The 9,242-nt window shown below is 38.7% G+C and overlaps 1 long non-coding RNA gene across 1 annotated transcript; it reads right to left on the bottom strand.

Moving 5' to 3' along the window:
* Window positions 1-3,538: 3,538 nt before the first annotated feature.
* Window positions 3,539-9,242, bottom strand: LOC308516179. The gene is made up of 3 exons (XR_013995720.1): window positions 9,108-9,242; window positions 6,377-6,480; window positions 3,539-4,833 (listed from the first exon to the last, which is right to left on the bottom strand). It is a non-coding gene; the product is annotated as an uncharacterized lncRNA (long non-coding RNA).

Below are 9,242 nucleotides of genomic sequence, written 5' to 3'. Positions count from 1 at the left end.
AGGAGCCAATGAAGGTCTATCTACGAGGAGAGCTACTGGGTGGGTTCACAGAGACAGTGAAGAAACCAGGAAACCCTTTGACATTTGCAAATGCTGTGAAACACCAACAAACAAGATAAGCATACTAAAACCAATGGGGAGGTGGAAACAGATCAAAGATTTACAGGATTTGTTTAATCTCATTATGGTCAATATGCTCAAAAAGGGTGATGTTTTGTTGGAGTGGAGACAAGTGTCTCCCAGAGTGAAAGGTCTTCTCCAAGAGTGAGTGGGCAGTTCTCACTTTTGCTCTATGCCCTAAAGATGTGGAAAGCTTTGACTTTAGGTCAAACATCCAAAACTCTAAATTAGAGAACTAATTGTTTGCAGGTAAAAGCTTTCACCGAGGGCTCTTCCATCTATTGAGGGTGAGCTTGTGAGATATACTAGTATATCAAATTAATATATGAACTTTACACAATTTGGAATATAAAGAAAAAATAAAGGAGAAAAATATTCATCCATAATCCTACAACCCTAAAATAGGCATTGTAAATATTTTTTGTTAATTGTGTACTCCTGTGTATGTATATCCAGTCTAATTTCTATGAAGAGTATTGTTAAACAGTTATGAATACACTACTTACATATATGTCATATATATATATATATATATATATATATATATATATATATATACATATATCCTACTTCTTTTCACTTCACCTGTTACCATAAGTATTTTCCAATTCCAATTTTTAAAAATTAGTTGTATTATAATTTATTTAACTATTTTCCACCCAACATCCTTTCCCCCAAATGAATCATGATGGGACATATAGGTTGTTGAAAATTTTTGTTGTTAGATAGAATACTTGAATGCATATATATTCATTCAAAGATACTTTTCCCTGTATGTTGAACTGTGCCTTGAAGATAGATTCCTAGAAGTAAAATTACTGGGTCAATGGGCATTACTATATTTATGACTCTTGAAATACATGACCAAATAGATTACTGAGTCATGCTAACTGAAATGGTGTATGAGAGGATTCAGTCTCACTGCATTTCACCAAGAATTATTTACATGTCAGCCTCCATAGTAAATAAAAGGGTTGATTCACAGATCTTATAACCACTTGGTAGAGAAGCTGACAGAAGTGGGAAAAGAAGGAAATGGGAAAGAAGGAAAAGATACTGGAAACTCAAGTGCAGCATTCGAACTAGACCCCATTGATAACTGACAATTGGTTAGAAATTAATGAAGCACTTCTAAAATAATGTAGTGTATCAAGGTAATAGCAGTCCTCAGTTTACTGAAGTGAAGACTGAAGCAAAATAAATAACTCAGGATGGAACTGGTTGATGGGAATTAACTCTACCACTCATTTGCTGGGTGATCTTTGCAAACCATTATCCTCTCTTGACCTTCCCAATTTAGATTATGGGATGTTATCTAGAAAATGAATAAAAATTTCTAGAGTTTTGGGGTCCAGTCAGCAGTTCTTTAGATACCCCAGGGTTACAACTCTGCTATTCAACTCTGAGGAGATCCAAAGTTCTATTGGAGTTGTACAATGAAAGAGCACATAATCCATGAAGCTCTTGAGGCTCCCCCAACCTCAGTGATGAATCCCCAAGTCCTATTGTCCTATATGGACTGATGGAAAGATTTTTCTAGGCCTTGTTTCCATGGAAGGTTTCCACAAAGAAACCTGGAATAAGTGGATTTATAAGGTGGCTCAAGTTATCTACCATCATGACAACATTTGGCCTTTGGTGTTTCCCTAGTGTTCTCCTCTTAGTTCTTTATACAGAAAATAGTTAAATCGCTTTCAATTTAGTAAACTAAAAGAATAAATGCAGGCTTCCTTATTTCCTTGATTCTATTTTGGGGGCATGGTTGGATGGGAAGCAAGCCCTCTCAGATGTTGAGAGAGGCCTGGCTCACTTTTTGGAGATTTCTGGTATTGAAAAGGAAATAAAGATATGCCCCTATTCCCCACTCCCCTCTCCAACTTTATATATAAATTGAGAAGATAGTACAGAAAACAACTATGTGCCCAGTTTTCCCTATTATTAACATTTTACAATACGATGGAACAGTTGTATCAATTAACAAAATAATATTGATACCATATTAACTTAAGTCCGTCATTTATTCAGGTTTGCTTATGTATTTTTCTATTCCATGCTCCCATCTAGATTACTATATTACATTACGTTGTCATATCTCCTCAGGCTATTCTTGACTACTTCAGACTTTCCTTGCTTTTTTATGACCTTGACGCTTTTGAGGAGTCATGTAGGTAGAGAATCATTTTCATCACCTCATATCAAAGGTAGATACAATCACCATGGTTTATCACTATTGATGTTGACCTTGATGACCGTTTTGATGTACTCTGTTTGGCAGGTTTGTCTACACAAAATTCCTCTCACCCTCATCCGCCCTCCCATACTGTCCTCTTTGGAAGAAAGGCACCATGCACAGCTCACACTTAAAAGTAGGGAGTTATACTTCCTCTCCTTGAGGGCAGTGTATCTTCATAAATTATTTGGAATTCTTCTGCAAGGGAGATTTATATCTTTTCTCCCATTTATTCATATATTTAATAACTTATTTATATCTGTGTGGATTCGTGGATATTCATTTTATACTTTGGGTTGTAATTCAATATTACTCTATTTTGTTGCTCAAAATTTTCCAGATTTGGCCATTGGAGCTCTTCAGGTGGCTTTAGGATCTCTTTGAAATATCCCTCATTGATACAGCTTTTGTTTTTAACAATGCCTTACTCTATGGTGCTACAAGATGTCCCATTCTAATTTTGTGTATTTTCTGCTCCAGTCCTAGAACTAGAATTAGCCATTTGTTCAAAAGCCTTGCCTCCCGATACGGGAGAATGTATCAGGTCACGATCTGCTTGGTGTGCTCACTGTTACTGCAGCATCATTGTTTTCAGGCCAAATGATATTTTAAATGTAAAATTATTATCTTCAACATGCACCCAACTATGATACAATTGCACCATTCATAAAACAACTATAGATTTATTAACTATATTAAATCACAGTACCTTAGTAGCCTGTGGGGGATCATATACTGAGTCCTATGCTGGGACCCAACACAAAGCACATGTAAAATGATCTTCTTTCCATCTGTCTATGTATGGAAAGACTGATGGAGAAACTCTGGGAGATCATGTAAAAGTCCAAATGTGAGGCCTTCTGTAAATGTAAGGCCACAGAAAATGTCTATTTTTCAGGGCTACCCACTCCAAATCCTCTTTCCATGATAAGCCATGGAAAAGCCATAGCCCAGATTTAAACCAGAGCATCCAAATTCTGGATCCAGATTTGTCAGTGATTCAGTGTGTGTGGCACAAACATTCTGCCTGGGCCTCAATTTCCAATTATACAAAATCAGTAGTGTTGGATTGGATAATTGCTAAGGACCCTCCCAGTTCTAGTATATTATGTAACTGGCTCCACCTCTCCTTGTCCATGGAGTACCAATAATATTCCAGAAGGTCTAAGCCAGTAGAGAGATGGTGGTAGTACGGTGGTCACTGCTGTTAAAGACCTTATTTTATCTAGACAATCAGATTTGAAAAATTTTAGACTTTTCTTTTTCAAGAATGAAGATTTAAAAATTATAGGAAATATTTTTTAAAAATATAGGAAATATTAATTTATGGAAAATATCTCTTTCATTAACTTCAAGTTTCTTCTGGTAGACCAAGGCTTTTTTTTTTTGTAAAGGCAAACTCCTCATCTGTAATTTCCTCTGACTTCAAATAATTACCTTCAATGCAGTGATGGCTGGGTTACCTCTAAGTTTCTTACTAGGAATCTCTCTCTCTAGGTTTTTCTTTCTCTCTCTCTCTCTCTCTCTCTCTCTCTCTCTCTCTCTCTCTCTCTCCACATTATGACATATTTTTCACACCCACATGGGGCTCTGTGGCTTAAAGACTGCCCAGTTTACAAGTGTCATCTCCTTTCTATCATTAACTAGGCCAGTTTCCAAAAACAAACAAAACTACAGAAGAATTCTAGGGCAGAAAAGACACTTGGGAATTGTCACATTTGATTCTGAATGCTGGAGATCAAAAGTACAAGGTCTTAGAAACTGCCTCTTCCAACTCCTTTTAAAATCTTCAGTTGGCTTTTGGACCCAACTCAGCATAATCCCAGACTTTGGTCTACAATTGGTTAAAAATTGATAGAGGTGAGAATTCTGGGATTGCCTTCTTTACTTAGAAGTTTAAATTTTAACCCTTTCCCCCATCCCAGGTACACAAAGCTCCTTTCCATCTCTCCCTCCCCACCTTACAGTTATGTAAATATGCATTTAGATACATGGGTATAGAATTTTGAACAAATAGACATGCATATCATCTGGGTTATTCCTTCACATAGTCAAGGAAACTGAGTCTTGACAAGTGGTTTTGCTCCAGGTCCCATAAGGACTTCCAGGCAGAACTGTAATTAGAAACAAAGGCTTTTTGGCAACCTATCCAGTGTCTCCCCCCACCCCCCTCCCCCCGCCCCAACCTCACACTATGCCCCTGTGGAGTTACACGTCTGTGTGTGTGTGTGTCTCTATAGGTACATATGCTACACAGACACCGACATGTAGGAAACATGCGCCAAACATCTGTAGTCTGACCACAGGGAACAGTTTAATGACTCGAATTTCAAGCAGCAGAAAGGTTCCTGCGGGTGGAGGCTGAAATAAACAAGAAAAGCCACTGTGGAGATGTGAATGGAAAAGTACCAAGCACTCCCTCCCTCTGCACATTCTTCCGCTCTCCAGCTCTCCCTGCCATCAAGCCGGCTTCAGATAGGCTTCTGCATGGTCAGGTGTACAGAGGGCGGTGTGGAGAAGAAAGAAAAAAAAAATTCAGGCACAACATGCAAATCAAGTTTTTCCACTTCTAGCCTTAAGTAGTAAAGACAGCTAAGTACAGCAGCGGGCAGAAGGGTGGGCCCTCCACCCTGAGTTTACAAACACTCAAGTGCTTTCCTCCTCTCATCCCTCTCAGAGTCCAGCTGCTGCTTTCCTTCATGCGAAGGTTTCATAGGAAGTGAAAACCCTGCTATTCAAAACAGTGATCGAATGCAATAAACAAATGATTACATGACCCCCCCCCCCAATTAATTCTCTATTTTAAGCTCCCGATATTTATTTCCATTTCATATAAGTGGGGAAAGTGGGAAAATCAGTGTTTGGGGGAAAAATTCTGATCTAGGCTGAAAATAAAAAACAAGTCTTAGAATAATACAGGCTGAAAGCAGGAAGCATATGGATCAAAATTAAACGTCGGCACTTTTTCAGAAAGTAGTGGCTAGAAATCATCTTTTTTTTTAATGTCTCAAAACTTTCTGCTCCATATCTCTGAAAAATACCAAGAAAACTCCTTTTTTTCTCTCCAATGATAATATACTGAGCTTGCTTGCAATAGCTCTAAATGAAGGAATTGAAATAAAATGAATAGGTAAAAATGTTCATGTCAGGTAAATAACATCTCCAATATCCATCAAAAATAGTGTCACAGCAGCACAGGTGACAAGCATAACCAAATTCAAATGACCATCAAAAGTCAATACTTATCATGACTTGGAGTTTGTTCTGAGAACCAGTTTATAATTTACACAGAGCCCAAAGCAGCCTTGCTTCCCTTCCCTCAATTCTGCCCGAAAACAAGGTAACCTCCTCCAAATCTAGATAGTCATATCACCCTGATTTTCTAAAATGACACAGAACCATCAATCCACAAAGACCCCCTTTCAGCTGTGTTCCTGGGGTCAGGCATGTCTACAGTTGAGGGCCAGCTTCTCCTGGTAGAAGGAAACCTGGGGGAGTTGGGTTATTGATGGGCAAGGTTCCTTTCAGCTTGAAAGTCTGTAATTCTGTAATGTGATAGTTTATAGATCTGCCCAGGTAGCAGAAGTTCCTGACAGGAGAAAACAATTTCCTGTTTGGAGCCCCCTTAGAATGAGACCAGACAGTGTTTATTCCAACAATAGATTCCTTTTCAGCTATGACTGAATTGTGAGGAAGATTTCGTGAGTGGAACTGGATGCAAAATGTGTTCCTTTCCTTAAATAGTTGTAACATTAGGACCAGGATATTTTATTTTATAACAAAGCTTATATTTACCCAGCAGCTGCAATTAGGAACCTATTACTATGCCCAGTCCACCGAGCAAAGGCTGGACTGGTCCCCTATTCTGAGTATTAATAGCCAGTAGAGTCATTAAGTCATAGGACTGGTTGATACACAGCCCCTCCATACCTTCAGGAATCACATAAGACTCCAGACACGGAATTTCTCTTTAGAGTTTCTTCAGGATGATTTAAAATAATTTGAATATATTCAAGTCAATCTTACCTTTAATCCTATAATGGTAGCACTGCTGTAGTGAGGGAGACTTACATAGCGATGCGAACTGGTTACTAACGGAGAGTGATTAAAATGAGAGGAGGAAGAATATGCTGGAAGAAATTCAATTGGTATAAAATTTGATAAAGTTTATTCCTAGGAATTGAAAAGAGATTGAGAGGTGGGTGCACAATTTTCCTTGCCACTCATTCAATAGAGAGGAAGGGGCCTACCTAAAAGTAAATCTCTACCTTCGGAATATTTTCAATAATTTTTTTTTTCTTGTAATGGTCTGTGTTGAATTTCTTTCAATGTAAACCGTTTGATTTGGCAAAAAAAAAAAAAAAAATTGAAGAAGAAAAAGAGAGAAAAAAAGAAAAGAGGAAAGAAAAAGAAAAGAAAAGAAAAGAAAAGAAAAGAAAAGAAAAGAAAAGAAAAGAAAAGAATAGAAAAGAAAAGGTAGGACTCTGGAACGTGGTCCCAGAAATAATATGCTGAGAAGGTTTGAGGTCCCTGGTGATGGGGTTAATCATCTCAAAGTCAGTCAAGCCTGGTGGGTTCTCCCTCCTAGCGCTCCCTGCAGAGAATTAAAGAGGACTGAGGTACAAAAAGGGTGGATTCCTTCCCAGCCCCCACTCGGGTTAATTCTATTGCCAGAGGGAGCAGATTTCCCTTTGCTCTTCAGCGCCCCCATGGGGCTAAAATTGAAGTAGCAAAGAGAATGCAGAAGGGACAAGCTGAGTGTGTTAAGGTGGGTTGGGGGAGGGACCAATGAGGCTAGAGGGCAACTTTTACAAGAAAAATATCCAAAAATCATAAAACCTCATTGTACCACCAATAATAGGGCAGATTCATACAATTCACATTCCAAACCATATAGATACTCCCAAGAGACCCTAAAGTTCTTATTGCTCATAAAAGAAAAAAAATATCACACATATAAATACACAAATAAACTCACTTCAGGAAAGTCGAGTTGTCATTTTGAATCCAATGGGATTCATTTAAAACTCCTTGAAAATGAGGGGAAATGAGATGATTAAAAAAAACAAACATAAGCCTCTGGCAGAATGAATCTGCGACTTGACAATATCATGTGTCTTTAAGGGTAAAATGTTCATTTCAACAACAGTGACAGGATTAGACCTATGTATATTTTTCAAAAAATTTGTCACATGACATGCTTTTCTGAGAGGCTGTAAATAAGTATTAAACTATTCAGATTTCTCAGGGACGCACCTACGTATTTCCTAAGCTCCGGGCCGTGTAGAAAATAATCACCTCCTTTGGACATCTCCTGGTTCTAAAACCCCCAACGCAGCCTTTTAAAAAGGGGGCTGCATCAACCACAGCATTGTCAGCAATAGATATGAACTTCTTATAGACTTCTTTTGGGAAAGAGATCCCAAAGATCCCAGGAAACAGCCAGCAATCTTTCATAGCTCTGCTCACGTCTCCATTATAAACCCAAATTTGAGGGATGGAGAGGTACATTATTTTGGATGATATCGTTATTGGAAATTAACATGTGCAGAAATTTTGTGAAACCTTTAAGAACTCATCTGTAATTTAATGAGTTGCCGGAAGGACGCTCATAGCCAAAGCTTAGAACAGCCTGACCTTTGAAATCTGCTTCTGGTCCAAACATTTTGGGTTAATTCTTGAGGAATCCGAAATATTATTTTCCCCTCACACCCTTTTTGTAAAAGAGAGAGACATTAAAGAAACAAGAGTCTCCCTCATTCAGGGATGAGTAGGAGGGGAAAAAACCCCAACCAACATTTAAATAGGGAAACTGGCAGTTCTGAATAAACAAACCAAGGCCCACAGTGAAATGATTCTGCACTGCATTTGCCTTTAAAAAAAGAAAGGAAGGAAGAAAGAAAGATTTCCCCTTTCTCCTCCTCCTCCCAACTCAGCTTGAAAGCTGAGAACTGTGCTGCGTGCAGCGCATTATGGTTGTAGCACAGTCTGTTCTAAATACACGCAGTATCTGTGATTCTGGCATGGCAGGCCTTTAGAATTCCCTCCGGCTGATGTCTTAGAACACAGACAGAAGAGATTTTTGACAACGACCTTGAAAGGAGACAGGAGTGGGGTTGGGGCTGGGGAGGAATCAAGACTTTAGGAAAAAGCAAAACACAAACAGGTATTTTTGGCTCACAGAATTCTGTAGAACACATGCGTACACATACCTAAATACACACACGTTTCTGCAGCAAGAAATTTCCTAAGTCTACAATAACAGAAAGAGTAAACCCACCACTTGCTGTCCTGGAGAGAAACAAACCCAAACAAAACAAATCCTCTGAACAGCCACTTAAGTGCAGTAGAGCCTCCACTCAGTAAAAGTCCAAGGGGAAAAACAAAATTGCTGCACCACCACCCCCCCAACCCCCAAAAGCGGGGGTTGGGTAGCTTACATACGACCAAAAATTTCAGCTTCTTTCAGTAATAGCATCAGTATTAAAATAGCACATCTTCTTTAAAAAGCTTGAGAGATTAGGGAAACACACACACACACACACACACACACACACACACACACACACACACGAGACACCCAAATCCAACCTTTGCGGGATCCTACGATTTACGTAACACCACAAACTTGCAAAAGGCAAACATCAGAAGCAAAAATCCGAAAACCATCAAAATACAACCACCAAAAATCCCAACCCATCACATTGACAAGGAAAACAAAAACTGTCCCAAATAAAAATAAAGCAAATGAACCCACCGAAAACTGCTTGGCAAATATTTTTCTCGTGGTGCCTACTATTCTAGCTGCAAAGAACTGTGGTGTTTGTTTTTTCTCTGATTCGCTTCTAAACCTAGTATATATAACAGACTTTTCCCAACGGTTCGAATCTCT

Source organism: Myotis nattereri (genome assembly GCF_964212035.1).
Source record: "Myotis nattereri genome assembly, chromosome: 3".
In the NCBI taxonomy this organism is placed as follows: domain Eukaryota; kingdom Metazoa; phylum Chordata; class Mammalia; order Chiroptera; family Vespertilionidae; genus Myotis; species Myotis nattereri.
This window is presented reverse-complemented; position numbering and strand designations above follow the sequence as displayed.